This window comes from Miscanthus floridulus, chromosome 18, assembly GCF_019320115.1.
Source record: "Miscanthus floridulus cultivar M001 chromosome 18, ASM1932011v1, whole genome shotgun sequence".
Lineage (NCBI taxonomy): Eukaryota > Viridiplantae > Streptophyta > Magnoliopsida > Poales > Poaceae > Miscanthus > Miscanthus floridulus.
Window position 1 is genome coordinate 47,597,658 of NC_089597.1, and position 7,255 is coordinate 47,604,912.

Below are 7,255 nucleotides of genomic sequence, written 5' to 3' on the forward strand. Positions count from 1 at the left end.
CCGTCAGCAAGTGAAGCGGTAGGTGACGACCATGGCACCGACTCGGACAACATTCGGTACGTTCCAGACTCACTGGCCGGCGACACCATTGTTCCAGATTCTTTCGAGGATGAGGAGGAAGAAGCTAGAATTGCTGCACATCTTGCTACTGAAGCAGAAAAAGATGAGAAAGCTCTTGCGATTGTCCGTCCAATGATGTTTAAAATCATCTTCCCTAATTTTCCTGAACTACACAAGTGATGCGAAACGAGCAATGTTGTACTCTTGCTTTTTTTATCTAACCGGTTACATGCAGTAGGAGTACATTTTTGTGAAACACTAAGGCACTAGCACTAAGCTATGCAACGATGAAATTCACTGCATCTTGGTAAATTTCCTTATCTACTTGTAGCCTTACTGGAAGTTGATGAATTCTCTCTAATGTTCCCTTCTTCATATGAGGGATAGCATAATGTTGCCCTCCTTTTGCACGCATAATCTCTATCATGCAACCCTGCAATGTTAGGAACACACGGTTTGACCTGTCTACTGGAAATTCTAAGTACGCTTTGGTCATATTCGACTCGATGTCTTGGATGGTTGATGGAGATGACTTTTCAAACAAAGCCTGCAGAGCTGCAAAAAACCCAGATCCAAAACATTTAGATCCGGGGAGTTGGGTGGCTGGCACATTAGCCGTATATTCCACCCATCTGCTTGTGCAGCTTGACAAAAAACTGGATCGTCAACTGCAATATGCGTCCTTGCGTTATCTTGTTGGACGAATATAGGACGTCCTCGTTCTTCAGCTGGCCATTTTTCTTTGATGGCTGGCAAGACCTTGTCAACGAGAAAGGTACGAATAGTATCTCTCGTGACCGATGTCATGGCCTTGAGCTGCATGGTTCCTGTACATACATACAACCAAGATTAGTAGAGTAATCCTAATTTAAGTAATCCAAATTTAAGTAAAATTAAACAGCTTTACCCTTAGGCCTATTCGGACTTTTCCTCTTGGCTGGCTCCAAGTAGGTGAAGGGAAAAATCCCTATTTTTCCATCAAATGTGCATATGCCGTTCTCAAATCTTGGGCGGGCTTTTACGCCTAAAAACATCACTTTTTCAATGAAATTTTTGCTCTTGACATGTCTTCGAGGGATCTCTTCCCCAGGCGCCAAGTAATAATTTTGGTTTTTCTTTGTCCTATAGAACCATTTCTCATCTATGTAAATGACATTGTACAAAGATTTGAAGGTTGGATCGTCTGGTATGCTTTGACTATCAAGCATATTTAAGCAAAAACGCACACGTTCTTTCATGTTTTGTTCTGTTAAGGTGAACTTTATGGCATTTGTATGACGCCTAAACTTTCCTTCTTTGAGCCGGTCATGCAATGTGCTTTTAGGCATTTTCAAGGCGTTGGCTAGGTCTTGGACAGTATGACGCTCTCTAAGCGGCACATCTTTTATGGCATCTGGGTTAAATGGTTTTTTTTTTCTACCACAAAATTTTTTCTTGTTGTTTTCGAAAGCTAAAATACCACCACCAGTTTGTCCATCTCGCCATACGCGCTGGACAACTCTCACCGGAATCCCCGTATCAGCAGCAACAGACTTCGTTACTCCCTCCTTCATCATGCCTGGAGCAGATCTTTCTAAGCACATGGCATAGATGACCTTTTTTATATCAGGAGGGTAGTGCCTCCTCCTCCTGATATTGGTAGGAGTACCTACACACAAAAATAAAATCATGCCCGTGTCAAACAGCCGTACGTACATGAGACATGCAGCAACAAAAATAAATGAAAAAAATCAGCTTCGTCGGGTACTAACCTAAGTCGAGTGCCACAAAATCAGCTTCATCGGCAGCGGCGTCGTTTTGGTCCATGGCATGCCCACCGTCGTCCGTTTCTTCAGCGTGGTCCACAGCGTGTACACCGGCGTCTCCTTCTCCAGGTTCAGGTTGAGCCACGGCGTCCCCTTCGGCTCCAGCTTCATGCATGCCATCAGCTGCGTCGTTGTCGGTCTCTTCGTCGTCGCCATCACCTGCAATGCCGCTAAACCATTAGATTCTGAAAGGCGCCGAAGAATAAAAATGGGAACAAGAGGAATGAGTACCTTCATTGCCAGGTTCCCAAACGAAATCGTAGTCCAAATCAAGTACGCCTCCTTCAAATTCTTCAATTTCATCCCAATCTATAGGCTGATTCAGATCTAGACCGGGCATTATGAGTAGAGGGAAGGTTAGAGGAGTAAGATGTGGTGTCCACTGTGAATAAGCGTTCCCCATATTTATAGGAGGAATACCGGAGGCACACAGGCCGTGGCGCCACATGAAAAAATTCTAGTCAGGCGCCAAGGTTCAAAACAGGCATGCGCCAACGAAAAATTTCAGAAGCGAGAGAAATGTGCAGCGCCAGGGGAACAAAATTCATCTACAAGTGTTCCCTATTTATAGGGCTCAACTACCTCTTGACAGAATTTATTACAACGCCCCTCAACTACTACGGTACATTCCTGGAATATTCTGCCACCGGTATCTCATTCACGGGGCAATCTTGCCACACCGTCTTCAAGTAATGGGCCTCCATAAGCGGCCGGCCCACCGTGCCTCAGTCTTTGGCCTAGAGGCCTAGGTTCCCGACGCTGACCTCCGTCTTCGGGGGTACGCAGCTGCTTACGCGAGTCTCCACCGGTAGGGTCGGAGACCTCATCCGGAAGTCTCCACCCAGCCACACGGGGGCCATGCTGGCGTGCTCACATGGACCACGGGCGCCTACGCCTAGGTACCTACACACACTTAGGCAAGGTTGTTTGTTTGATTAGCTTGGGAGTCGGGCGGCCTCCGCCTTTAGCGCCGGAGACGCCGTCCGCCTGAGTGGCCGGAGATGCCCATGCTCGGCCCGGGCGGAATCCGCGACATGCTCGCCGAGCCTCGTGCAGCGCCCTACAAGCATAGCCAGGAAAGTTCCTTTAGTCAGTGCCAGATCTCCGCCCTTAGACGGTCGAAGACGCCTTGGTGACATCTCACCGTCAGAGACCTTCGCCACCTGCCGAGGGCGTGTTACAACAGTTCCCCCCTTTTGAGACTAGGTTTGCCTAAGCGTGCCGTGAGCTCAAAATGCCTTGACCAAATGTGTCCGCGGGGGCAGAGGCCACATGCATTGGCATCTCTAAGCTAGGCCCCACTGCTTCCCCCTAGCCCGCTCTGGCACGGCCGCTGGTCTCGTTGAGAGTAGCCATTGGTCTGCAAATCTAGTCGTTGTCCTACGCTATGGCCGTTTACATCGTATCGCTTTCCGTTGTATACCTTGCGACTTCTTCGGAGATGACTGTTGTGCGGCAGGCGAATTCTCCGAAAATGACCGTTGTATTGCGGGAGCCGGACCGCCCGCCTGCGGCCTATATAAGGGCGGGGTTGGTGGCGGGGTCCCCCCCCCCGCATCGCTCATTCGCTTTCCTTGCCTCTGAGAAATCGCTCTCTGCTCTCTTTGCTTTCACCTTTGCTGCCTTTGCGTGTTCCATCTTTCTGCCAGCGTCTTGCGCCTAGGCTGCCGCCGCAGTGGCTTTCTTTTCTGCCGCCGCCCATACTCGCCGGCCCGCCTTCTTTGGACCCTATCACCACCTTCTTGGCGTTAGGGCCGCCGGCTGGGGTGCACGTTTTGAGGATTGCATGCTTGCCTCTGCCTCCGTGTTGGAGTTTGAAAAGCTAGTGGAGGAGGATTTGGGGAGTTTCTCTACGTCCGTCGGAGACCTGATCGCTGTGGATTCCAGAGACATGGCGATAAAGTCATGGGATTTTGGCCCCTCCTCCATTACTAAAGAGGCAGTCGCGGAGATGTTGAAGGAATCGTGTTTTCCTTCTTCAAGGGTAAAAATCCCTCCGCTTGGCCAGACTATTCCGGAACCAGAGGAGGGATATGCGGTGGTGTTTCGGGACTTCTTCACCTGCGGCCTCCACCTTCCTTACATCCCCTTCCTCCGCCGGGTGTTGGAGACCTTCAATGTCCAGCTCCATCATCTGACTCCTACTTTCCTCACGCTCAGCAAATTCTACTGGGCGTGTGTTTCTTATGGTGCCGAGCCGGATGTGGACACCTTTTGTGCGTACTACGAGCTACAGAAGCAACTGAAGAAGAAGGTGGTGCGAGAGGGCAAGGAGGTGGAGGTGACCTACCAGTATGGTAGTTGCACCTTTATGTCGAAAAGGAACCAAGGCGTAGACCGCCTGGAGATCTCTTTTTGCCAGAAGGGCAAGTGGGACCGCGGCTGGCTTGAGCAATGGTTCTATGTGAAGACCTACGGGGTCCGTAGCACTACCGAGGATGGTGTGGAGGTCGCAGAGTATCCATTAACTTCAAGGATGGAGGAGATGGCATCGCACACGCATGTGGATCCTCCAGAGGAGATGTCTCCGGCGAGGGAGGCTTGCGACCAAGCTTTTGCGGTAGCGTGCCGCTACTCTGGTGGCCGCGACCTGGTGGAGGAGATTATGGCCTCCAACTACTGGCCCCTAGGCAAAGACAACCTAGCCTTTCGGCTGGAACAGGTGAAGGTTCCTGTTTTTGGGCTGGAGGCCAGGATTCCATTCCCCTACTTTAGGCAGTCTTTGGGAGAGGGGGTGACGGAGGACAGTTTCGTCTCTAAGGTTGAGGAAGCTACCGTCGGGTTGGTTGGCAAGATTTTTGAGCATGAGTACACATCTCGAAGGGCCGTGGCAGGCACCATGCCATGGCTCAATCGAGTTTTTGAGGAGGTCGGGATCGTCTACCGGGAGTGTGAGGTTCCCACCAAGGTCTTGGCTTCGATTGAGAAGAAGAAGAAGAAGGCCTTCACGAAGAATGTTACGGCGGAGGATGAGTCCAAGAAGAGGAAGGGCGTCGTTGTTGCTCGAGCGCCTACAAAAAAGAAGAAGAAGAGCGGTGCTCTGGTGATCGCGCCGGCCGTGTCTTCTACAGTAGTACGGGCGCTGCCTCCGCCGGCACTGAAGACATTCAGAGCTCCTCTGTCCCGTCAGTGGACGTGTGGGTTGTGAGCGGAGAGGATCGTGGCTCTCCTGTAGCTTCGGTGTGCCCTGTGAGCGGCGCTATGAGCGATGCTGGGTGTCCGGGGGCCAGCGCTGCTCTGGCGCGCACCTCGCATGGTGCTATGAGTGTCAGGGAACAGTCGGAGGCTAGCGCCGCTGAGCCTATGCCTGACATTCTAGGCGGGCTGTATTCAAGTTCTGAAGAGGGCGCGGAGGCCGTCTTGCAGCATGCTCCTTCGTCTCCCACCGTTGTTGTGCCTTCGCCCGTGCTAGTGGCCGACGTCGTGTAGCTGGAGGCCATGCTTGCTGAGCAGGCCCCGGTGGCTCAGTCTTCTTCGAGTCCTCCGCCCGTCAGGCCGCTGGCTGAGGAGATCCGGCCCTTTGGGCCTTCGCCGCATGATATGGCGGAGACTTCTACCCAAGGGGCTCAGCAAGCAGCCCAGCCTGGGCTTTTTATGAGTAAGTTTGTTTGGTGCATATTTTTGTGTTTACTGTCTTCGCCTGGTTTATTTGTTTATGTATTGTACCAAGTGCTAATATTGTGTACTTGTTGCTTTGTAGGTGATGTCATGGCTGGACTCCTCACCCTAGAGGAGTGAGCGGCCACTGCCAGCGTCAGGTTTGGTCCGAGGGAGCCGGGGCTGATGGCGCCAGGTCCGAGTGAGTATAGAATGTTTTTATTTTACTCGTCATTTGGCCTGTTGTTATTGCCTATTTCTGATCGGCCCTCTGACCTGAGTTGTTTTTTTTATGTAGGCTCCTCCGACACTTCTATCTTTGGTTGGGAAGAGTGCTATCTTGGGGGTTCTTGGGGACGTCGGAGGTGGTCTCTAGCTGTTGGTGTATTTATTGTGAGATTTGCTTTTCTCACCTTATTGTTTTGTGTTTGTTTGTTCTTCTTTGAACAGATCGGTTCAAATAGCGTCTGAGGGACATGGATTTCTTCCAACTTCTCCGTGTTCATCTAGAACACCAGAGCCTGGTACGTCTTCGGTGGTTTGCCTTTTTTTGTGTATGTTCGCCTTTAGACTTGTTTTTGTTTCTATTGCTGATCGCCTTGGTCTTCTTCTTTCTGGTCGTAGGGGTATCACACGACCGTTGTTATGGAAGAGCGCAGCACTCGCAAGGTCTCCGACCGAGATACTATGATTGAAGCGCTTAAGGCGGAGAACGAGCGCCTGGAAGGTGAAAAAGGGGGTCTGTCCAACTCTCTTGCAGCTCTCCGCCTATCTCTGGCGGAGAAGGAACAAGAAAAGGATGCTTTGAGGGCCGATCTCACCAAGGCCTAGGATGCAGAAGTTTTGTCCGCCGAGTAGGCCCGTAGGGCGAACGAGTTGGCCGAGGGTCTCCGGTGAGAGCTTGCCTCTGAGAAGGAATCCACAGCTACGGTGGGGGAGCAGCTGTCTTTGATGACGAGGCATTTGGACTCAGTCAAGGGGGTCCTTGCCGCAACCGTTGGCCACTACCAGGCCACCATCGCTGAGTTCGGAGGCGAAACCTCCGCTCCTTTGGAGGAAGACAGCGTGTACGCCCTCGCCTCCTGGCTAAAGTGTCATGGCTGCACGGACTACGGGGCGCTGGCGGGAGTAGCGAATTACACCAAGCTTTTGGCGCGGCGGCGGGTGTACGCATACCGAAAGTATTCTGGAGGGAGCGCTGCCGGGTCCAGAGGAGCTTGGTGAGACTTCTCTTGGTTTGCGAAAAACCTTGAGAAATTTCATTGGGTACTTTTGGGCTCCATGACCTGCCACCCGGAAACTGGCGGAGGAAAAGAGGGTGAAGGTATTTCTAGTCTTTGGAGCCGCTATTTTTGTCTCCTTGCTTTTTGCGAAGCTACGAAGGCTTTCGTTGCTTGTGCCCCTGATACTTTAGCCTATGCTACAGGATGCGCAGAAGAGTCTTGCGGGCAGGCCTCTATCAATTCCGCGCTATGATCGGCGGTGGTGGTGGTCGGAGGCCGTAGGTGCCGTGCCCGCCCACAGTTGATGCGGGCTCCAGTCCAGGGACTTTTGCTGTGGCCGATGCGCCGGAGGTCTAGGCTCTTTGTAGCACTTAGTTGTTTTGGCGTGTATATTGTAGTCCAGTTGGACTCTTGTGAATAAAGTTTATTTTGTTCTAAATGGTTTTGTGGGAAATTTTAACCTTGCGCAGGTTCCGAATCGGGAGCCTGCGCAAGATGTTGCGCCTTTGACTCTCTACAACGACGGTATTTATGTGAGCGGAGAGCTTTGGGAGTATTGGCGTTCGGCCT

General features: G+C 51.6%; 1 pseudogene; it reads right to left on the reverse strand.

The window, feature by feature from the left end:
• Nucleotides 1-337: 337 nt before the first annotated feature.
• LOC136523773 (uncharacterized) lies at nucleotides 338-2,315 on the reverse strand (annotated as a pseudogene).
• Nucleotides 2,316-7,255: the final 4,940 nt, after the last annotated feature.